The following is a 24,463-nucleotide window of genomic DNA, read 5'->3' as shown; positions in this document are numbered from 1 at the left end:
TTTGCCATGGCATAGATAAGGCATTAAAGGCTATACTTCTAAATTTATAAGTTTGCTTGAAGTAGCCATAATTATTCCTATTTTACTACTTCATAACAAAGCAAAGCAAATAAAAAAAGAATTACATAAATCCATGCCTGACTTACTACCATAAAATATTTAAAATATTTCCAGTATGGCATGCACAGATCAGAAAGAATGGCATGATTCAATCATTTGGGATATAAAGAACTGCTTTCATTCCTCTACAACCTTTAAGGTTTTAAACCTGAGTGTAAACTTTTATGAGTTTAATAGACTTTGAACACACCAGAAAGAGCAAACATGAACCACTGTAGGACTACTTATCCCACTACTTGTCTTGCTTAAAGACTTCTCATGGTTTCTGGCCTCTAGAGTGAATGCTCCAGTCACGTGCCATGTTGTACCTTCAACTAGAATGCCTGCCTCTTTTTTTTTTTTTTTTTTTTTCTTTTCTGCTTGACATTGACATCTTGTACTAAAAGATGAAGGAGCCAATATACTTCCTAGGAAGACAGTAGTCATGAGACTTCACCTGCCACCACAAATAGAAAAAAAAAAAAAAAAGAAAAAGAGGATGGAGTACTCAGCAATTTCAAGAGCCACAATTTACCACGGAAGCCTCTACTTAATATTCCGCTTGATCTGCCAAGTTTATAGCCTGGCAAATCTGAATACAAATGTCGATGCAAATGAGGGTTCATTATTCTTACAAGGTCTTTGTGTTGAAGCTTAATGTAACTTGGTTCCTATGGCTGCTCAGGGAACATAGATTGCTAGAGAGAAATAATGAAAACAAGGAAAATAACAGAAATGGAAGAAAATGCTTAAAAAGCACCTCAGCTTAAAATGTGAGGATGCCTAGGGACAAAGCATTATCATCCAGCCCCTCCTTATTGCCAGTTGTATTTACTTCCCATCAGCTGCAGAAGAGTTAACCACTCAAGAACATTCCACCCAGAGAGAAAATACGATTCCCCTTTTACTGATTATAACACATTGTTCCAATTATAAAATCAATTCTTCAAATTGTCAGAAATTTTTGCCATTCTTTTATAATTATAGAGCTTGTGGGTTGGTGGGACCTCCACATTCCAACCTTCAAGACTGCAAAGGCATAACAGCACCCCACCCAACTATTCCCTTCCTTTCACTGTGGATTTATTACCAAATAATACAGAATCAACATGTTAGGAAAACTAAAATTAATAAATTACACATTGAAAAATCACAACAGTTTACCATCATTCATTTATTACCATCACCCATTGCACGAAAAGGTTGCAAAACCCCCAAGTTAGAAAAATTACTAAGAGGCTGCAAAAATGATGATTACAGCTCATATACCACAGTATATTGTCCCGATGAATCTTTTGCATGGTTAGCTGTTGTTTACATACAAATACCTTCTCCGGAAATAGAAATGTACTGAAGGGGACAGGAGCTGCAAAGCTTAGCAGATACGGTGATCCCAAGATCAAGCAGTAATGCTTGCTTCTTCATCCATAAATAAAGCACATTTGCATCCATTCAGTGAAATTAGCTCCATTAAAAAGGTGGTTATAATTAGCTCCTTTTTCTGGTTCACGGGCAAAATACTTGCATGCCTGCTGTTTTGATTAAATCCACCATTGTCTTCCAATAGCTAGTGCTAATTCTTCCAAGGAAATCTTCAGTTGAGGTGTTATTTTATTCTGCGCTTCCGTTAGTAGTCTAATTTACGCCAAGTCCCTGCAGTGTTTCCTTAAGCCATCCTCTTTGTCTTGCCTTTGAAATTTACCAAATCTTACAAGAAATCAATACTTAATTGATTATTCACTTTTCTGCAGCTTCAAACAGCAAGCACGCATAAGATCCTGGAGTAGTTCCCGATTTCCAATGCAGAAGGTTGCTTGGTGGCCGAGCTCTGCCAGTGTCCAACAGCAGGCATTCCATGGAGCAGTGCCCTGGTGTGGCGTGCCAGCCAGCATCAGATATGGAAAACGAAGATATTCTAACGAAGCAGAACACTGTTCAGGAAGAGGCAGATAGATCCATCTCAAGGCTTTGGATGAAAGGCTGAGGCTGAAGCAGGAGCAATTGGATCCCAGAACATTATAATTTTTTTTTTTTTTGCATTAATCCTTTTGGTGTCTGCTTACCCTTTTCTTCCCATGGCATTGACGTGGAATATCCCAAGTGCCACCGAACTCAGAGAACTCCACGCTGGAATGGGGTGAGACTGGTGTTGTACCTCTGGCATGGGATAAGGATGGCAGGCACGTAACATTACGAAATGTAGGACAAATTCAAGCGAAAGAGATGGAGAGGGAGAGAGAGGGGGCGAGGGAGAGCTGGAGACAGATGGCGGATCTGGCTAGAAGCCAAAGCCAGTGAAATGAATTACATTGCTGAATAACTGTACACCATTGATTCTGCCACTTGTTGCTGCATGGTTAAAAAAAAAAAAAAAGCCCAGTGTACGCTGGAATCCCTTTATTTATCATGTGTGCAGCAGGCAACTTTCACACACAACTCAGTCGTGACGATGACATGCCCTGTGCTCTGGGTGTCTTGGATAGGTGCATAGGTGCATGTGAAGGTGTTCGCAATGCATGTGTTTGTGCCCGAGAAAGCAAATGTGAATGTGTGTGTCTATGTATATGGGAGAAGAGAAAAAAACAGTCCCTGCAATTCAGCCATTTTTGCTTAATGAAGAATGGAAGACTGGCGCTCAGAGATGTGGTTACGTGCCGCATATTAATGTGAGCTCATCAGGCCTCCTCCCCCACTTTAAAAATGAGTGGCATACATAGGGATGGGAGTCCTCTATAGAGCAAGCACGTGGGAGAAGCAACTCATGAGAAGACATATCATCTTGAAGCCTACAAACGTGGCACACGGAGTTCCTCAGAAGAACACGTTACTCTCTGACAGGGAGCAAAGCTGGTTCCAGGGATAGGGTGTCTGGATGTTTTCGAAAAGACAGCCAGTCTCAGCAGAATGTTCAATAACTGCTTCATACCCAGGATGAAGGCAGACATTATGGGATGCCCAGGGGGGCTTTGGAAATCAAATACAATGTTTGAGTAGCACAATTTGAGGTACATTATAAAAAAGCAATTTGAATTGCCAATGAGGCGGCACGTATCTGCATGCTAATTAGACCTGTGTCAAGCTTAGTCCGCAGGCTTCTGATGATGGCGAGGAATGTGCAGGAGCTCTGTGGAGAAATTGTTTCTGCATAAATTATCAGCTTTGTCCTACTGATCATTTTCCCAAACAAACATGAAATGCAAGATCAAACGGCGATTCTAAAATTAAAATTATTGATTGACAAAGCCTAGATTTCAGAATCTAATTAGAGAAGGCACAAACAAAAGCTGATATTATGACTGACTATGCCTGAGCTAGCAGCCAGTTTGTGCAGGGTTTGTAATTTATCTTTGTTTATGCAGCCAGGATATTAAAAATGTAATTAAAATGGTAAAATGATCTGATCAGAAATAGCCACCTAGTGGCAAGTATATTATTTTAAATGGATTATAAAGGCATTGGTCTGTGCAAATGAAAAGCTTTTTGTTTTTCCATGACAAACCTAGCATCTCATTGAGATTTTGTGAAGCAATTTATCTTTGTGCTAATAAGTTGTCTTTTGTGTTTTGTTCCGTAGATGAACAGCATCATTTATAATCCTCATTGTGCACTAATAAGCATTCTGTTATTACAGGTGGCATCCTCTTACTATAGGAACACCTTCCGGAAATTATGGTATATTCTCCTCACAAATGGAGGTACGATGATACTATGTCTATGTACTAGGTACTATGATACTATGATACTATGTCTCTGCGCTCATCGTATCCATTAAACATGATAATTCCATATGTCTGTTAGCTTTCTCAGGTGAGGGTGCTCTCCTCATTTGAAATGCATATGGGCAACACTTGAATTTGGCATTCATGATCATCTTGAGCCCTGAAAATCAGGTTGCAAAGCAAATCCTCCAGTCTACCAAGAGCTTTCTTCTACTTACTACTTCAGAGCAGATTTAGTTACTTAAAAGCAAGTAATAAGGTGATTCAAGTGATTTATAGGCTATATCGTCTCTCATTTAGCAACATTTTGGAAGTGCCAATGAATTATTTTAGGAGCAAATTGTCTAATATAAAATTTATTAACCAAAATGCATCTGCTGTCATCTAATTGCAGATTTTGCAGCCAGGCGCCAGACTCAATCTTGTGATTCTCTGGTAAGGCATCTAAAATGCATGATAAATACCTCTAAGAAAAATGAGAGCCCAGGCTTGTAAGGTCTACATAAGAAACATTGGGACACATTTACTTTCTTTTTTCTTTGCTTTTCAAGAATTCACCATGGGCTTGCTCAATTTCCTTTGTAAGAAATTCACAATTTAGGGTCCTTTCAGCAACTCTAGGTTCTTTTTTGGGTGCACTTAAAATGCCAGATTAAATATTAATACGTGATTAGATTTGCACTATTTTAAAAGCTCTAAAACATTATTAGATGTGGTGATTGATGTAAGAAATTTCAAGGCACCATAAATGCAGATTGTTTTATCCCCATCAACTTGATTCAGGTATGTGTGTGTGTGTGTGTGTGTGTGTGTGTGTGTCTGTGTGTGTGTGTGTGTGTGTGTGTGTGTGTGTGTGTGTGTGTGTGTGTGAGAGAGAGAGAGAGAGAGAGACCGAGAAGGGGCAGGGTTTCATTGTTGCCCAGGCTATCCTGGAACTTACTCTGTATCTCAGGCTATCATCCAAGTTATGGGAATTCTACTGCAACCTTTCCAGTGCTAGGTTTAAAGGCATGTGCCATCATGCCCAGCTTGGGATTATTGATTGTTTTTAGGTAAATTGGGCCTTATAAATCATAACTGGCAGCAGGTACATGTTTTGTGTGAATGGTGAACAGGGTCTATACCATAAAGCACTCTTTGGACAAAAGGTATATTAAAACATGAATATTTGCTTCACATCCTCAAATAGTTCACTATTGAGCAGCTCCATTTCAAAATAAACTTTTACTTGCATTGTTAGGGGTCCAAAAAAAACAACTCAGAGTTCTTCTAGGCATCTAGAAATGTTGAAAAGGAAAATAAAGGAGAGGCTGATATCCTTTGGAGATACCATATATATATATATATATATATATATATATATATATATATATATATATATTGTTGTTGTTGTTGTTGTTTTTTCGAGGTATGGTCTCACTCTAGCTCAGGGTGACCTGGAATTCACTATGTAGCCTCAGGGTGGCCTCTAATTTATGGCATCCTCATACCTCTGCCTTCCCTCCCAAGCACTGGGATTACAAGTGTATGCCACCATACCCGGCTATGAGTTATATTTTGCAACTAGAAGTGATGAACTGATTATGCCATTTTTAAAAGTCTCAATAGAATCACTAATCCTAGATTGAGCTTGAAGAAAGAGTCATAAACATAAGACTAGTGGAAAAACCTTGAAGATTAAATCAAGAATGCATCTCCCTTATTATTTCTGAAAGTATGCCTACAAAACCTACTATTATCCTTGAGAAGTGAGAGGCTTTTCAACACATGGCTTACTTCTGAAATATGGTTGGAATCACTGTTTGATTCTTTGATAACCCAGATGGGTAAACATCTTTTTTCAGTGAAATTTGTTCTACACAGATGGACATAGATTCTTAAATCATTTTAATGTGAATTAACATATTTAATTATATTATTTACCAATTAAAAAACATTATTCTCTCAGTGGATATCAACCATTTCATGTAGTATTTTGCCTCACCATTTGTTTTTTTTTTTCCTCCTCCGTTTTGTATAATACTTTACAATACAGATATGATAATTGACTGCACACGTTTCCTTTCTTTGTTCTGTCTTTTAGTGGTATTACTACAGTTGTTATTATTGATTTAGCAATAAAGGTTTCAAAAGTAAAATTTAGGCAATATGTGAACTTAGTGAGATTTTTATTCAGTGTCTTCACTGAGTTTTTATGTCTAGGAATATCACACTCATTATTAAAAGTTACATGAAATTATTAAAATCAAGTATTGATATATAAAATTTGTCAGTTTGCAATATTATAATAGATATATCTTTAATATTCATTCATATATACACAGCTAATAATATAAAAGTATGATTGATAATCCAATGCCTGAAGCTATGCATAACTGTCACTAATTGGCCTACATAGAGGCAGGCACTATACTTTGGGTAGGCATACAGAAGATTATTTTGTGTATTCTCAACTTTAGATTTTCATCCAATTAATCTTCATCATCCACCATTAAGGAGGCTGCATAAAGTTTCTCTGTAATTTTTTACCTTATCTATAATCATATTTTAATGCGTATTTTTATTTTTATTTATTTTATTTTTATTTTTGGTTTTTCAAGGTAGGGTCTCATTCTAGCCCAGGCTGACCTGGAATTCACTATGGAGTCTCAGGGTGGCCTTGAACTCATGGCAATCCTCCTACATCTGCCTCCCAAGTCCTGGGATTAAAGGTGTGTGCCACCATGCCCAGTGAGTATTTTTATTTTAACCAAAGGACACAGGGTCAGAAACATTGCCTATATCATTGTCTATACATACTATCACCAATTATTTTTAAACTATGTAGAAACCAATGTCTGAATCAATGAGTAGCTCTGAGAATGGAAGTACGTGTTAATTTTTGAGGAAAGGTTACATATGCATTAGAGTATATATGCATAAAGGTGTCAGTGGTTTACACTTGAATTTCCTACTTTCCTTGGCAGATATTTTTATCATGGGCAGTATATACAGTATATGAAGGCATTGTGGCTTAACTCTATAAAAATTTATTGCCAAAATTTTCCATTTCAAATGTAGGTTAAAAGATTGAAGGAAAGCTTTCTAATTTTGCATTATTAACAAGATTCCATACATCACTATTTCTGACTTCCTATAGGTAAGTGACCAAATACATGAAAAGAAGCAATTTAAAGGAAGAAGAGTTTATTTCAGTTTACAGTTGAACATGACATTTGACATTATAGTAAGGAAAGTATAGGAGCAGGAGCTAAAGGTCTGATTCTCAGATTCAACACACAGAGAAGGGAATCAGGTAGGCATGAATGCTGTTGTTCAGCTTTTTTTTTTTTTTTTTCATTCAGTCTAGGTCGAGTACCCATAAAATGCTGATGTCCATAGTTAGAGTGAGTCTTCTCAATTAATCCTCATAGATATGCATAGAGATTTATCTCCTATGTGATACTAAATCCAGTCAAGTTGAAAATTGAGATTAACCATTATAATCATGTTATATAAATAAGACATTCAATCATCATATGACTTATATACTTCTTTCATGGCCTCTTTTATTGGATTTTATTTATTTATTTATTTATTTATCTTTAGATAGGGTCTTGTTCAGGGTGGCCTGGAATTCACTCAGTACTGTCAGGCTGGCCTGGAATTCACAGAAATCCTCCTACTTCCGCCTCCTGAGGGCTGGGATTAAAGATGTGCACCACCATGTCTGGCCTTTTCTACCCTCTTGATAACAGTATTTCCCCCAGTGACAATTACTTAAAATAGGAGCTTAGGCAAAGAGTTTTGCACTTCCACCCTACCGCCCATAATGTAAATAAATAAATAAATAAATAAATAGCAAGTATTTAGACACCAAGATAAGGAGTTTGTAAGAGAACTATGGAGGAAACACTAAGATGATTAGTACCATCTAAAAGGTAGAAGTGGGGGCTCCAGAGATGGCTTAGTGGCTAAGCTCTTGCCTGCAAAGCCTAAGGACCCCTGTTCCAGGCTTGATTAGCCAGGATGCATGTAAGCCAGATGCACAAGATTGTGCATGCATCTGGAGTTCGTTTGCAGGAGCTGGAGGCCCTGGCATGACCATTCTCTGTCTCTTTGTTTCTTTGTGTCTGTCTGTCGTTCTCATATAAATAAATAAAAATAAACAAACAAAAAAAACATTTAAAAGGTAGAAGATACAGCCATGGGTATGAATGAGATTAGGAGCTAAAGCACAGCAAATAAATTAGGAGAGAATATGCATTCATAAAATAATTACGTAGCTCAACAAAGTGGCACACATGAAATCCTAGCATCCAAGAGCCTGAAGCAGCTGGGCAATGAGTTTCACAACACACTGGCCTACATAGCAAATAAATTACAGACCAGCCTGAGCTATGGAATTAGTGTAGGATGAATAGGTGTATTCAGTGGCAGGACACTTGTATAACACAAAACATACGGCTCAATCCTCAGTACCAAAAAGGAGTACAGAGTTTTCAGAAAGCAGGAGAATTACATGGAGAAATAAAAAGCTGCCAAATAGTCTAAGGACTGAGAAAGATAACAGGTTTTATTAGGAAATAATTTGCGACTTTTAAGATAGGTATAATAGCCAATCAAGGAAGAAAAAGTTAATTAACAAAAGTAAAATCAACAGGGTCATTTTTTTTTTTCTTCCATAAGATGCATGAATAGCCAGAGAAACTTTTGGGGGGCAAGGGTAGTTTTTTAATTGACAACTTCCATACTTAAAGACAAAAAAACAAGATTATTCCCTCCCCTCAACCACTATCTCATAAACAAATCCATTGTCCATCATATACCCTCACTCTTTCAATTAGTCTCTTATTTTGATGTCATGATCTTTTCCTCATTTTATGAAATTTTTTGAAGGTAGTGCTAGGTACCTCAAGGACATGGGTATTGAGGCCATTTTCTGTCTGGATGATTTCATTACAAGCAGTTCCACCCATCTATCGGCTCTTACATTCTTTCAAGCACCTCTTCTGGAATGTACCCTGAGCCTTAGAAGGTATTACAGAGCTGCTTCAGTGCTGAAAACGTCTCTGTCACTTCTTCTCAACACTATGGTGCCTTATGGGTCATCCCAGTGGTCACTGCCATCTAAGAGAAGCTTCTGTAAACAAAACTGAATGTAGCATTAATACATGGGTATGAACATTAAGTAAAGTGCTTACAGTGCATTTTTGTGAGCGTCATATATGAATTTAGCCAGGTAAGAGCAGGCATTACACTCCTAAGGCTCATAACTTCCCCTACCATGGGCTTTTGATTAGGTTTTTCAATACCAGGCATATATTCCCTCCCATACTGTGGGCCTCCAGTCCATTTAGAGAGCAGTTCGTTTCCCCATAGCAGACATGATACAATTGAACCCATTTGATCATTTGGCCTGGCTGGCCAAACTTGAGGCTTGAAGTGTCCACTGTTTTCACTGCTGATGACTTTTGTCTCCCATAGGGCTGCAATGCAGAGCAGCTTTTTCTAACTTTTTTGTCAGCTTCTGGGTGTGTCATTATCCAAAAAATATAGATTTTCATATGGCATATTCACAATATCTTGAATTTTGATTAACCTTTCCTTCACACTTCTTTTACTCAGTTTCTCCCCCTGACCTTGTTTAGGCCATTTTGCCCACAATAACATGTTCATCTACTTGTATATATTCCAATCTGTCCCCTTCAGTCCTCCCTGTACTCCCTCCCTTGGAGTCCTTTTCCATCTTACTGGCCTCTGCTACTGATTTTTTATTCCAACTCACACAGAACTCTAAACATTTGTGGCTGAGATCCACATATGAGAGAGAACATGCAATGTTTGGCTTTCTGGGCCTGCATTACCTCACTAAAAATAATCCTTTCCAGATCCAACTGTTTTCCTGAAATTTTCATAATTTCGTTACCACCGAGTAGAACTCCATGGTATAAATGTGCCATGTCTTCTTTATCCACTCATCAGTTGAGGAACATCTAGGCTGATTCCATTTCCTAGCTATTGTAAATAGAGCTTCAATAAACATGGATATATGCAAGTACCTCTAAGGTAGTAAGAAAAGTCCTTAGGATATATGCTTATGAGTGTAATAGTTGTGTCATATGGTAAATTTATTTTTAGCTGTCTCAGTAACCTCCACACTGATTTCTACAATGGCTGTACCAGACTACATTCCCATCAACAGTGCAGAAGGTTCCTCTTTTTCTGCATTATCACAAGCATTTATTGTCATTTTTTATGATACCCATTCTGACAGGAGTGAGAAGGACTCACAAAGTAGTTTTAATTTGCATTTTCCTGATTGATAAAGATGTAGAATGTTGCTTTAGATGTTTATATTCCATCTGTATTTCTTCTTTTGACAACTCACTGTTTAGTTCCACAGCCCATTTGTAATTGGGTTGTTTGATTTCTTATTACTTAGTTTTCAGAGTTCTTTGTAGTATGTTGGCTGTAGGTTTGTCATAAATAGTGAAATATATCTTTTTAAATAATTTCTGTATGATTTTCTCTATTTTTTGGAAGCTGTTGTAATGGTGCCTTTTTCATCTCTAATTTTATTGATTTGTGTCTCTTCTCTCTTTCTCTTGCTTAGGAATATCAGTCTTGTTTATCTTTTCAAAGATCCAACTCTTGGTTTCATTGATTCTTTTAAATTTTTTTATTTCTATTCCATTAATTTCTGCCCTAATCTTTATTATTTATTCTGTCTACTAATTTTTGATTTGCCCTATTCTTCTTTATACAAGACCTTAAAGTTCAGCAATAAGTTGTTTGTGAACTTCCTAATTTCTTAACATAGGTACTTATAGCTATACATTTTTCTGCTAGGAATGCCTTCATTGTGTCCCAAAGGTATTTTGTATTCTCATAATCATTTGATTCTATGAATTATGAATTATGTGATTTCGTTCTTGATTTCATTATTGAGTCATTCATCATTTAGGAGTGCACTGTTTAGTTCCATGATTTTGTGTATGTTCTACAGTTGTTCTTGCTGTTCATTTCGAGTTTAATCCCATTGTGACCAGATAAAATGCAAGGTATTATTTCAATTTTCCTATATTTTTTAAGGGTTGCTCTCAGGCTAATATATGGTCTATTTTAGAGAATGTTCCATGTGGTGCTGAAAAGAATCTGTGTTCTGAAGCATTTGGATGTACTGAAGATATATGTTAGGTCCATTTGTTCCATGACCTCATTTAATCCAGATGTTTCTCTGTTTACTTGTTTTGCAGTCATGACCTTACAACTAATGAGAATAGGGTATTGAAGTCAGCCTCTACAACTGTGTTTGGTGTTAACTGTGATCTTAATTCTAATAGTGTTTGTTTGATAAAATATATATTTAGAATTGTAATGTCTTCCTCTTTGAGTATTCCTTTAATCAATATAAAATGACCTACTTTATCGTTCCTAAATAATGTTGGTTTAAAGTCTACCCTGTCAGATATTAGGATAGCAACACCTACATGTTTTCTACGTCCATTTGCTTTAAATGCCATTTTCCACCCTTTCATCCAAAGATAGTGTCCTTCTTTTATGGAAAAGTGAGTTTCTTGGTGGCAACAAATAGAAGGATCCTGCTTTTTCACCCAGTCGGCAAACTTGTGACTTTTGTTTGGGGCATTGAGGCTTTTGATATTTTGAGTTATTATTGAAATATATGCATTTATTTGTTGCCATTCTTCTTGTTTTGTAGTTCTGGTTTTTCCTTTACCCTCTTGTATGAACTATTATTTGGCTATAGTTTATTTTTTTCCTATTCTCTTGTATGTGTGCTTCTCTTTCTCTTAGCATGGAGGATACTGTCAATTATTTTCTGTAGAACTAGTTTAGTGCTCATATATTCCTTTAGCCTATTTTTGTTATGAAATGTCTTTATTTTTCTGTCAATTTGGAAGGATAGTTTTGCTGGATAAGGTAATCTTGGTTGACAATTGTTATCTTCCAGAACTTGGAACACAACATTTCAAGCTCTTCTGGCTTTTAAAGTTTGTGTTGAGTGATCTGCCATTATCCTGATGGGCTTGTCTTGGTATGTGACTTGATTTTTCTCTATAACTTTTTTCAGCATATTTTCTTTGGTTTATGTGTCTTGTAGTTTAATTATAATATTACAGTGAGATGTTCTTTCTTGAATTTTCTGTTTTGCATTCTAAAGACTTCCTATATCTGTATTGGCTTAACATTTACTATTTGGGGGACATTTTCTTTTATGGTATTGCTGTAAATACTTGCTATGCATTTAAAGTGAAATTCTTCTCTTACTTTGCCCCAAATTCTTATGTTTGATCTCTTCATAGTATTGCAAATGTCTTGAAATTACCATTCAGGAATTCCTATCAGTTTGTTCTTTTCTTTATTGGACTGCATGAGATCTGCCACCTGGTCTAGTTTTGATATTCTGTCCTCTCCTTGACCTATTCTATTGGTGAGAAATTCGACAGACTTTTCTATTTGACTTACTCTGTTTTTCATTTCTAGTATTTCTGATGGGTACTTTTTCAATATTTCTATTGCCTTACTTATGTCTTATAATCTCCTTTTTGTTTCATTAGGTTGGTTTCCTGTGTTCTCTTAGGACTCCTTCAGGAGTTTGTTTTCTTGTTTCTTTTGATTTCTTTGAGCATAGATATAAACTTTTATTTTTTGCAGTCTTTATCAGGCATTTTGTCTAATTTCAGTGGAGATCATTTCTGATGAATTTATGATATTTGTGTGGCATTGTATTGTCTTGGATTTTTGTGTTCTTGTATTATAATATAGATTTTTGATTCTTGAGTTAATTTGGTGCTTGGGGTTTCTAATTATCTTTAGTGTTCTTAGCTGTGCAAATCCAACTTTATTTATCTTCAAGATAGGAGTTTACGGTGCCCAGTACAGCCCTTGTACTCCATTAGAAATAGCGGAAGTGACCTAGGTGTTCAATTTGCCTGCTATTCAAGTATTCTAGTAAATGAGATGGAGCAATTTAATGGCAAAGTATGAAATACAACTAAGCAGTATACACACTTAACCAAAACTTGCACAGAATATAGAAGAGTGGGGATTAAAACAAACAGATAATCTAATAAAGCCAAAGTCCCTAAGGGTGTGTCTTGTCCCAGATCCCTAAACCAGACAACTGGGAGGTTGGTCTGGGGCCAAATTAGACCCTGTCTGCATTATTGGCAGAAGAAAAAGACAAAGGCCCTATAAATCAGGAAGCTTCTATGGGCATAATAGTCAACACCAAAATACAGCTTACTTGAGAATGGTAAAGCCAACCAAGAATATGTAACACATAACCTTCCCTGACATGTAAAGAGAGATTAGTACTTCCAGTGCAGGGCTATATATCTGCCTTTGTGTAAGTAGGCCCTGTTACCTTTTGGAATGAATTCCAATTTCACCAATGCTGAGTGTCCACCTAGATCCCTCTTTGTTGTGCTGTGGATCTGTTGCTCTGATCAGCTGCGATAGATGCCTTCTAATTTGGGTCTGAAAGAGTTCTCCAGTGGCTCACCATGGCACTGGCAGTTGGGAGGTGACAGATTGTGCAGAATGCCTGGAGTTGTAATGGAGATGCTCAGCTGGACCTTTTAATGGTCTCCTTTGGCAGCTGATCAATTGGTCCCTGCTATCTTCACCATCAGGAGTTTTGACTTTGCAAGGAGGCTGATGTGAGTGGAAAAATACCTCTACCTGGTTTCTGCTACTGTAGCTCTGCATTGGCAGGGTGGAGCCTGGGGCTGCTGGGTCCTTGGGAGGATTCTGGCTGCATCTCTCCTGTTTCTCTGCTGTGGTTGATGACAACTGATAGAAGTTCACTTTATGGTAGAAGAGTATATTTTGCAATTTTTCTGCTTTTTTCTCTCCCTAGGATGCCTTGGGGTGGCTACTATACCACCACCTTACCTGGTCAAATATTTTTATTTAATAGGTTTTAACATAGTTTTCATGGTTCAAGGAAGTGACATGGTAACCTAAGTGGGTCAACAAAATAATGAGAGCAATCTCTGTGAAATACATATTCTTGCTTTTAAGCATTAACTTCATAAGCCTGATATTCAATGGCTTCAAGGTTATTCCCCTTTTTCAGAGCAAAGAAGCACTAAGAGATGGACAATCCTACCCAGGATATGCATGAGTCATGTGGTTGTGTGATAATTTCCTCCAAGAAAAGAACAACTACTCTCATCTTTATCACAACAGCTGGGCATCATTCATTCCTCCATTTTCAAACTTAATGTGGTTATGTGATTGTTCTCCCTTACTCCTCTCACCAAACATCCTCTTTCCTAAAGTCTGCATGTCACATGTGTCATTTTACTCTTTCCCACCTTTCTAAAGTCTGCATGTCACATGTGTCATTTTACTCTTTCCCACCTTTCTACTCATCTCTTTCAATTTGCTTTGGTTACCACTCTCATCTCTTTCTATCTGCTTTAGTTACCACTCTATATGTTTTACCCACATGTACCACCTTTTATATAAATATTTACAAGCTGATATCCACACATCAGAGAAAACATGCAGTTTTGGTATTTTGAGTTTGGGTCAATTCATTTAATATCATTATTTACTGGTTCATCTTTTTTTTGAAAATTTTATTTAAAAATACATGAATAAAACCACACCAAGACACATATGGGGGTTAGTCTTGATGGCTACTTTGATTGTATTGTGAAACACCATGGAGCAAATCTCTTGATATATCTGTGAAAGTATTTCCAGAGAAGATTAACAAAGGTGGGAAGGAAGACCTAACCTAAAAGTGGGCTACATCATCCATAGGTTAGAGATATTCATGGAATAAAAGGAAAATGCCAGTGAGTAGATGCATTGTTTCTCTGCTGCCTCATCACTATGAAGTAAACTCTGCTCCCTCACCCCCTCTCCACCACAATGAACTTAATCCAATAAAATCACTGGTTCACCAGGGTAACTTTTAGTGGAATATGCCTTTAGTCTTCAAGGATTACCCTGCTTGTGGGCAATAAGAACACATCCACACATCACAAGTAGATGCTTATAGTTTGAGAAGGACATCTGGTCAAATAGTCTTGAAGTTACAGGGCATCTAGATACTTTCTATCATTGGATCTTATGGGAAAGTAAACTATCTCTAAAGAACTTTAGCATATAAGCACTCAGGCCTCAGCAGATAGAAAATCATTGTGAATTTCATTAGGTTCAACTACTTTGCACTTGCTCTGAAAAGTCACCTGGCACCTTAGTAAAGGGATTATTTATGTAATTGTCTGCACATATGATAAATGACTAAATATAATCATTTCATGGCATCCAAATTCAGTACAGAACCATTTTGACCTAGGTACAAATATTATTATGATATTGGGTGTTCATTTCTAAAGGCCATCAAGGAAGGGATTGATTTTGCTTGCTTTATTGTATATATGATACAGCCCCTAGTTCATGTTACCATGCTTCAATCTTGAAGATTACATTTTGATACAATAAGAAAGGTGCTTTTAAAAATAATTTTACAATTTCTGGGTACATTAACTATATTTTATTCCATCTTGCTTGCTATCAGACTTTGGCATCTTTCATTTGTATATCATTGATTTTTTTCAACTTTAGAAGGAAAAGATTTCAATTGTTTTTCAAAGTTCTTTTTTTAATCTTTCCTTTGACAACATTTGTCTGGCTCATGTAAGTCAGTTTGCAAATATTCTATAGCATGGAGTTTTCTTAGAGGCAACTTTTAACTTAACAACATAGAAAGTTAGGCATGGTAGAGGCATGCTTTTTATTCTTAGTTGCAACATTCCATTACAAGTGAATTTCTAAAATCTCAAATAGTAGATAAAATTGGGTGAATTCTCTAATTAGTTTAGCCCATAAAGCTTAGTTTTAAAGTGATATTTAATTTGAATGTCTTGTGGCTTGATAGATGGTTGAGTCAGCTACTAAGGGGTTTGCATACAAAATCTAATGACAAGGATTTAATTTTAATTCAAGTTAATTCATGTATTCATGTTAAGCTATATGCATCAAGTGGTGCATGTATCTGGAGTGTGTTTGTAGTTCTCTCTCTCTCTCTCTCTCTCTCTCTCTCTCTCTCTCTCCTCTTTCCTATTTCATTACAAATAAATAAATATTAAAAATTTGCAGTGTCTTATTGAATTGTAGGTCTAGGATATGTGTCCATGCCATATGTGAACATTAGTAATTATTCTGTAAAGCATTAAGTTGGAAGAAGTCTATGTTTAAAAGATTATTTATTTCAGAAGAGCAATGTTTGTGACTTATCCATTTGCTTGTCTGTAGGTGAATACAATATATAATTAAAGAAACCTAGAGATGAACACATAGCTAAAACAAATCAGTCTTTGCAGTTAAAGCCATTACTCAAAAGGAGATGTATATATGTATCTTCCTATGGACTCAAATGTCAGTTTATTGTAAGCTTTTTATGAGAGAGAGTTGGGGGGTAGAAAAATTGGCATTACAGGGCCTCCAGCTGAACTTCAGATACATGCTCATGCATCACTTAGTGTATCTGGCTTACATGGGACCTGAAGAGTCAAACATGTGTCCTTAGACTCCACAGTCATGAACTTTAACCTCTAAGCCAACTCTCTATCCCAGAAAAGCTTTTGAAATCTATTTTTACCCTGTTTTATTTAATTAAATTGTAAATTACTTCTTTAGTAAATACTAAAATGAGTAAATGAAAAAATTGAAGACTCCTTTGGAACTCTGTTCACTTCGTTGAAGGAGCCAGTTCTCAACTCAGTTTAAATGCACCACTTTATAAGACAGCATGGAACCACAAAAAAAAAAAAAAAATGGCAAACATAAATACACACCTTTCAATAATATCTCTTAATATCAACGGCCTCAATGCCCCAACAAAAAGACATAGGTTTGCAGACTGGGTTAAAAGGCAGGATCCTACAGTTTGTTGTCTCCTAGAAGCTCACCTTTCTACAAAGGATAGACATTATTTTCGGGTGAAAGGTTGGAAGATGGTGTTTCAAGGAAATGGGCCTAGAAAACAAGCAGGAGTTGCTATCCTAATATCTGACAAGGTAGACTTTAGTCCAACATTAGTCAAGAAAGATAAAGAAGGTCACTTTCCAACAGGAGGACATTACAATCCTAAACATATATGCACCTAACATGGGGGCTCCCAAATTCATCAAACAAACCCTATTAGAACAAAGGTCACAGATAACACCAAACACAGTGGTGCTAGGTGACTTTAACACCCCACTCTCATCAATTTACAGGTCATCCTGGGAAAAAATAAACAGAGAGGCATCTGGACTAAATGAGGTCATAGAAGGAATGGACCTAACAGATATATACAGGACATTTCATTCAAAGGCTGCATAATATACATTCTTTTCAGCAGCACATGGAACATTCTCTAAAATAGACCATATATTAGGACACAAAGCAAATCTTAAGAAATTCAGGAAAATTGAAATAATTCCTTGCATTCTATCTGACCACAGTGGAATTAAACTACAAATCCATAGCAAGAAAGGCTATAGAGCATACATAAAATCATGGATACCAAACAATACACTACTAAATGATGAATGGGTCAATGAAAAAATCAAAAAGGAAATCAAAAAATTTATAGAGTCAAATGATAATGAGAATACAGCATATCAAAATCTCTGGGACACAATGGAGGCAGTTCTAAGAGGTAAATTTGTAGCCTTAAGTGCCTATATTAAGAAATTAGAAAGGTTGCAAGAAAACGACTTAATGCTTCACCTTAAAGCCTTGGAAAAAGAAGAACAAGGCAAACCAAAAATCAGTAGGCAGGAAGAAATAATAAAGATTAGGGCAGAAATTAATGAAATAGAAACAAACAAAAAAAAAATCCAAAGAATTAATGAAACAAAGAGTTGGTTCTTTGAAAGGATAAACAAGATTGATAAACCCTTAGCAAATCTGACCAAAAGAAAGAGAGAAGAGACACAAATTAAATGCACCACTTTACTATTGCAGTCAGGTTCACATTGCTGGTATAAATCACCAAGCCAAGAGCAGCTTGTGGGAAAACAAGGTTCATTTTGGCTTACCGGCTCAAGGGGAAGCTCCACGATGGCAGGGGGAAAATGATGGAATAACCAGAGGGTGGACATTACCCCCTGGCCCATATAAAGTGGACAACAGGAACAGGAGAGTGTGCCAAACACTGGTATGGGGAAACTAGCTATAACACCTATAAGCCCACCCATAACAATACACCAGCTCCAAGAAGTTTTAATTTCCAATTGCCATAAACTGGGGAACCTAGCATTCAGTACACCTAAGTTTATGGGGGACACCTGAATCAAACCACCATAGACTACCAATTTCATCAAACATGATTAGATTTAAGGTCACAGATAACACCAAACACAATTGTACAGGGTGACTTCAATAACCCACCTCTCATCAATTTAGAGGCCATCCTGGAAAAGATAAACAGAGAGACATCTGGAATAAATGATGTCATGAACAAATGGGTATAACACATATGTACAGAACATTACATCCAAACACTGTGGAATATACATTTTTCTCAGCAGGACATGGAACATTCTTTAAAATAGACCATATATTAGGACACAAAGTAAATGTTTACAAATACAGGATAATTGAAATTATTCCTGGTACTCTGTCTGACCACAATGGGATTAAAATAAAAATCAGCAACAAGAAAAACTACAGAGCATTCAGAAATTCATGGAGACTAAGAAGTACACTATTGAATGTTGAATAGGTTAATGAAGAAAACAAAAAAGAAATCAATAAATTCATATAATCAATTAACAATGAGAATACAACATACCAAAACTGCTGTGATACAGTAGAGGCAGTCTTAAGGGAGAAATTTATACCTGTAAGTGCCTGTTGCAGACAGATTCAGGTTCACTGAGATGAACTTCCAGACCAGGAAGAGTTATGGAGGATGAGATATTTATTGAAGCTTACAGATCCAGGGGAAGTTCCACAATGACAGAAGAAGCTGGCCTACCTTCACAGGCCCAAGCAGAGAGAGAGAAGTACAAGCATAAAGGTCAAAAGCCAGAGCACACTTCAGGAACTCCAGCTAGGCACACTTTGCATATCTTTAGATTAAAACCTGAAACCCACCACCACACCTTAAGATCCACCCAGTGACACTGCTTAGAGCCAGGTGGCTAAAGAGTCAAACTACAAATAAACAACTAAATATATTGGGGGTCATCTATTCTATTCAAACCACCACAGTGACTATCTTAAGAAACTGGAGAATTCACTAGTAAAGAATATACTGCTTTACCTTAAGACCTTGTTAAAAGAAGGACAAGGCAAACCAGAAATCAATAGATAAGAAGAAATAATAGATTAGGGCAGAAATTAATGAAATAGAAACCCCCCCCCATCCAAAAAATCAAGGAAACAAAGAGTTATTTCTTTGAAAGGATAAACAACATTGATAAACCCTTAGGAAATCTGACCAGAAAAAGAGAGAAAAGACAGAAATTATTAAAATTTGAGATAAAAATTCACTATTACAACAGACACCAAAGAAATTCAGAAAATCATAAAGACAGACTTTAATAGCATAGATTCCTCTAAATTTGAAAAGCTGAAAGAAATGGATAATTTTCTAGATTCATATGACCTACTAAAATTAAATCAAGATTAAATAAATCATCTAAAACAACCTATAACAAGTACAGAGATCAAAGCAGTCTTAAAATCTCCCAACTAAAAAAGTCCAGGCCCATTTGAATTCCCTGGTGAATTTTACAAGGCCTTCATGGAAGAACTAACACCCCTGCTCCTCAAACTTTTCCATAAAATAGAAAAGGGAGGAATTCTACTCAGCTCCTTCTACAAAGCCAGCATCAGCCTGATAGCAAAACCAGACAAAGAGAGAAGAAAAAACATAAAATTGCAGACCAATCTTTCTCATAAACATAAATGCAAAAAATCTGAATAAGATATTGGCAAACAGAATACAAGAATATATCAGAAAGATATTCACCCCAACGCAGTAGACTCTTTTCCCAGAGATGCAGGGATGGTTCAACTTATACAAATCAATAAATGCAATATACTGTATAAATGGATTGATGGACAAAAATCACATGATAATCTCAATAGATTCTGAAAATGCATCTGGAAAATTCCAACAATAGAAGATAAAAACCATATCTCAACCTAATCAAAGTTATTTATGAGAAACCTACAGCCAACATAATAATAAATGGGGAAAAACTACAAGCTTTACCACTAAATTCAGGAACAAGACAAGTATGTGCACTGCCTCCAGTTTTATTTAATATAGTACTGGAAGTCTTAGCTATAGCAATAAGGGAAGAGACACTCATAAAAGGGGTACAAATTGGAAAGGAAGGGATAAAATTATCGTTATTTGCAGATGGTATGATTCTGTACATAAAGGACCCTAAAGACTCTATCAGCAAACTGCTAGAGCTGACAATCACGTTTAGCAATGTACCCAGATACAAAGTAAACACACAGAAATCAGTAGCTTTCCTACATAATAAAAACAAACATGCAGAGGATGAAATCAAGGAATCTCTCCCATTCACAATTGCCTCAAAAGTAAGTGAAGAATCTTTACAATCAAAACTTTAAAATGCTTAAGTAGGAAACTGCAGAAGACACAAGGAAATGGAAAGATACCCCATGTTCTTGGATTGGCATAATCAATAATGTAAAAATGTCAGTCTTACCAAAAGCAATCTACATATTTAATGCAACCCCATTAAATTCCAATGTAATTCTTCCTAGAAATAGAATAAAAAAATCCTAAAATTCATTTTGAAGCACAAAATCTTTGAGTAGCCAAAACAATTTTGGGCAAAAAATAAGACTGATGGTATCACCATACCTGATTTTAAGCTATATTACCAAGCCAGAGTAACAAAAATATCAGTACTAACACAAAGACAGATATGTAGGTCAATAGAACAGAATAGACGACCTACATGTTAATCCAGGCAGCTACAGCCATCTGATTTTTGACAAAAATGCCAACAATACTCACTGGATAAAAGACAACCTCTTCAACAAGTGGTGTTAGGAAAACTGGATATCTATATGTAGAAGGGTGAAAATAGATCCTTGTCTTTCTCTATGCACAAGAACCAAGTCCAAAGGGATCATGGATCTTAATACCAGACCTAAAACTCTGAAACTGCTAGAGGAAAAGATAAGGGAAACCATTCAAAATATTGGCATATGTAATGTCTTTCTGAATAAGCAATAACTTTTGAATATAACCCCAAATGCTCAGGAAATAAAGCCACTAGTCAACCACTGGGATCTCATGAAATTAAAAAGCTTTTTATAGCAAAGAACACTATGAATAGAGCAAAGAGACAAACCACAGAATAGGAGAAAATCTTGGCCAACTATACATATAATAGAGGACAAATGTCCAGAGTATACAAAGAAAAAAAAAAAAAAACAAGAAATCAAACAACCCAATTAAAAAATGGGCTATGGAACTTAATAGAGAGTTTTAAAAGGAAAAAAATACACATAGCATATAAATATCTAAAAAAGTGTTCTACATCCTTAGCCATCAGAAATGCAAATTAAAACTATTTTAAGATTCCATCTCACTTGTGGTGGTTTGAATAGAATAGATGGCCCCCAATATATTCAGTTGTTTGTTTGTAGTTTGCATCTGCTGGCTACCTGGCTGGAGGCAATGTCACTGGGTGGATCTTAAATTGTGGTGATGGGTTTCAGATTTTAATCTAAAGATATGCAAAGTGTGCCCAGCTGGAGTTCCAAAAGTGTGCTGTGGCTTTTGGCCTTTAAGCTTGTACTTCTCTCTCTCTATTTGGTCCTGTGAAGGCAGGCCAGCTTCTTCTGCCATTATGGAACTTCCTCTGGATCTGTAAGCTTCAATAAATCCCTTCCTCTATAACTGTGCCTGGTCTGGAAGTTTATCTCAGCGAACCAGAATCTGTCTGCTACATCACACCTGTCAGAATGGCTATCATCAAGAAAACACTCCTACATCCTGGTAGTCAAACTAAAAGGTGGAACCCTTAAGAGGACCTTAGGGGGATCAGCTGAAGCAAAGGGCCCTGGAGATGTTGAGATGAAATCTAACCTCAAATTTCTCTTTTTTCTCTGTCTTTTTTTTGTTTCCCTTGGTGCTGGCCTATAATTCCCTGTAACAGGATGTGGTCTACATCCACAATGAGCTGTTGATCAAAGAGACCTATTAGATGTCCCAAAACAAACAAGACAGACTTCTGTCAGAGCATTTGATTACCTACCAGGAGTTAATGGTAAGACTCTACTACTGAAGACACCATATGCTCTCTGCACAGACCATGGAGAGATCTGGTTGGGATCCAGAGGACAGACAGTCCTCAAACATTTAGCCCATCTAGTGTTGGAAGGTGCTACATGAACTACCAGGGGAAAGTGGCAAACACCTGTCCAAGTAACTCAAAGTCTAAGATTAATCAGGAGCAAACAACCTGAAGTGATGCTCACACAAGTGGAATAATGTCACACAGAAATGGTGAGTAACCAACTGCTCTTGGATTGGCTAACAGATCTGCTCCTTGGAAAGGAAACTGTATCTGGGACTGGGAAATAAGTCAGTTCATATCCAGATAATGATCCTGCTTCCATTGTCAAGCTCCCACTGATGTTAGACTATAAGAGAGTCAACACCCTTTTAATTATCTCTAAATTATTAATGATTATCCCACTTAACTGTTGCTGACTTTATTCTCTGTTGTAAAATCTGCTTCTTATTTTCATATGGGAGCTGAGGAGATAACCAACCCAGGGCACTACACCATGGCCCCAGCTGAAACCCAGAGGAATTGGGGAAGTAAGCAAGGGTGTTGCTTTCTTAGTGCAAGGGTGATGGACTGAGGACTGAGGACAGAGGCCACTCAACACCCGCCAAACCAGAGATCCAGAGGCTCCTAAGTGCCAGACACAGGAAGAGGGGGTGGAAAGATTGTTAGAGCCAAATTTGGGACATTTTGCACAAAGATATTGTCTTTCCCCCCAATAATGCATGACCGACAATCCTCATGGGATGGCCACTTCAGAAATGGGGCAGGAAGGAGGGAAAGGATGCTACCAACATGTGTTGTTTACATACTAAATATGTCCATATCTAATACTTTTTTTAAAAAAAGAAAACAAATGACAAATGTTGGCAAGGATGAGGAAAATGAACACTTCTACATTGTTGGTGAGAATGTAGTCTGGTACAACCATTATGGAAATCAGTATGGAGGTTCTTGAGACAGCTAAAAGTATATTTACCATATGATACAGCTATAGCACTCCTAGGCATAAATCCTAATGACTACCTTAGAGATACTGGCACAGCCATGTATATTGCTGCTCTATTCACAATAGCTATGAAATAGAACCAGCCTAGATGTCTATCCACAGAAGAATAGATAATAAAGATGTGGAACATCTACACAATGAAGTTATATTCAATGGTAAAATATAAAAAAGAAAGAAATTAGCAGGGAAATGGATGGATCTGGAAATAATTATACTAAGTGAAGGTAACCCAGGCACAGAACGCCATATGTCACATGCTCTCACTCATATGTGGATTCTAATTACAAATGTTTAGACTTGTGTGTGAGCTTGAACCAAAAGTTGGTAATAGAGGCTAGTAAGCTAGAAAAAGGCTATAAGGGAGGGAGGAGAGGGGACAACTTATATGTGTATATATATTATATATATATATATATATATATATATATATATATATATATATATATATATATGTAGAAGAACAGATTAAAGGGAGTGGAATGGCCTAAGTGAGACCAGAGGAAGATACTGAGTAAGAGAAGGATGAAGGTATGGTCAATAAAAATTCAAGATATTATGAATAAGATATATGAAACTTACCTTTTTTGGATAATGGCACATCCAGAAGCCATAGATAGCTACTAGAAAATTTTCAGTGCCAGGGATGAGCTACTTTCCAGGGAGATGTTGTCCAGGAGGTCCCTCTTACATCCCAAATAGGCCCCAGCTTTCCTTTGAGTAATAGTTGGAAAAACCTTATTGATGAAGACTTCACATGCCTCAGTGGCAAGGTCACTGAGGAATCAAGCTGGTGATGAACTGGAAACCTTCTCACTGTAGACCAGGCAACTGAAGTCTGGAGAAAACTATACTGCATGCAGCTCCATGGGAGACAGAAGTCTTCAGTGGTGAAAAAAGTTGACACTTCAAGTTTCAAGTTTGGCCAACCAGGCCAAATGGTCAAATGGGTGCAATAGTGGCATGTCTTCTCTATACAAAACCACCTGCTCTCTGATTAGACTGGAGGCCCGCTCTATGGGAGGGAACACATGCATAGTACTGAAAACCTAATTAAAAGCCTATGGCAGGGAAGTCAAGAACATTAGGGCTATAAAGCCTGCTCTTGTCTGGCTAAATGCATACATCATGTTCACCAAACTGCCCTGTAAGTAATACATACAATGTTCATATTCATATCTTAATTCTACTCTCACTTTTGGTTGGAGAAGCTTCTCTTTTCAGATGGTGGTGACCACTGGGATGTCCCAAAAGGCAGCATAGTGATAAGAAGAAGGGAAGGAGGAGTATACAGAACATCTCTATAATACCCTCCAAGGCAGGTTCCCTTGTGG

The 24,463-nt window shown here is 36.8% G+C and overlaps 1 long non-coding RNA gene across 1 annotated transcript; it reads left to right on the top strand.

The window, feature by feature from the left end:
- Window positions 1-1,775: 1,775 nt before the first annotated feature.
- On the top strand, window positions 1,776-22,043 carry LOC123458771. The gene is made up of 4 exons (XR_006635778.1): window positions 1,776-2,236; window positions 3,731-3,794; window positions 4,213-4,253; window positions 21,989-22,043. It is a non-coding gene; the product is annotated as an uncharacterized LOC123458771 (long non-coding RNA).
- The last annotated feature ends 2,420 nt before the right edge of the window (window positions 22,044-24,463 follow it).

This window comes from Jaculus jaculus, chromosome 2, assembly GCF_020740685.1.
Source record: "Jaculus jaculus isolate mJacJac1 chromosome 2, mJacJac1.mat.Y.cur, whole genome shotgun sequence".
Classification (NCBI taxonomy): domain Eukaryota; kingdom Metazoa; phylum Chordata; class Mammalia; order Rodentia; family Dipodidae; genus Jaculus; species Jaculus jaculus.
This window is presented reverse-complemented; position numbering and strand designations above follow the sequence as displayed.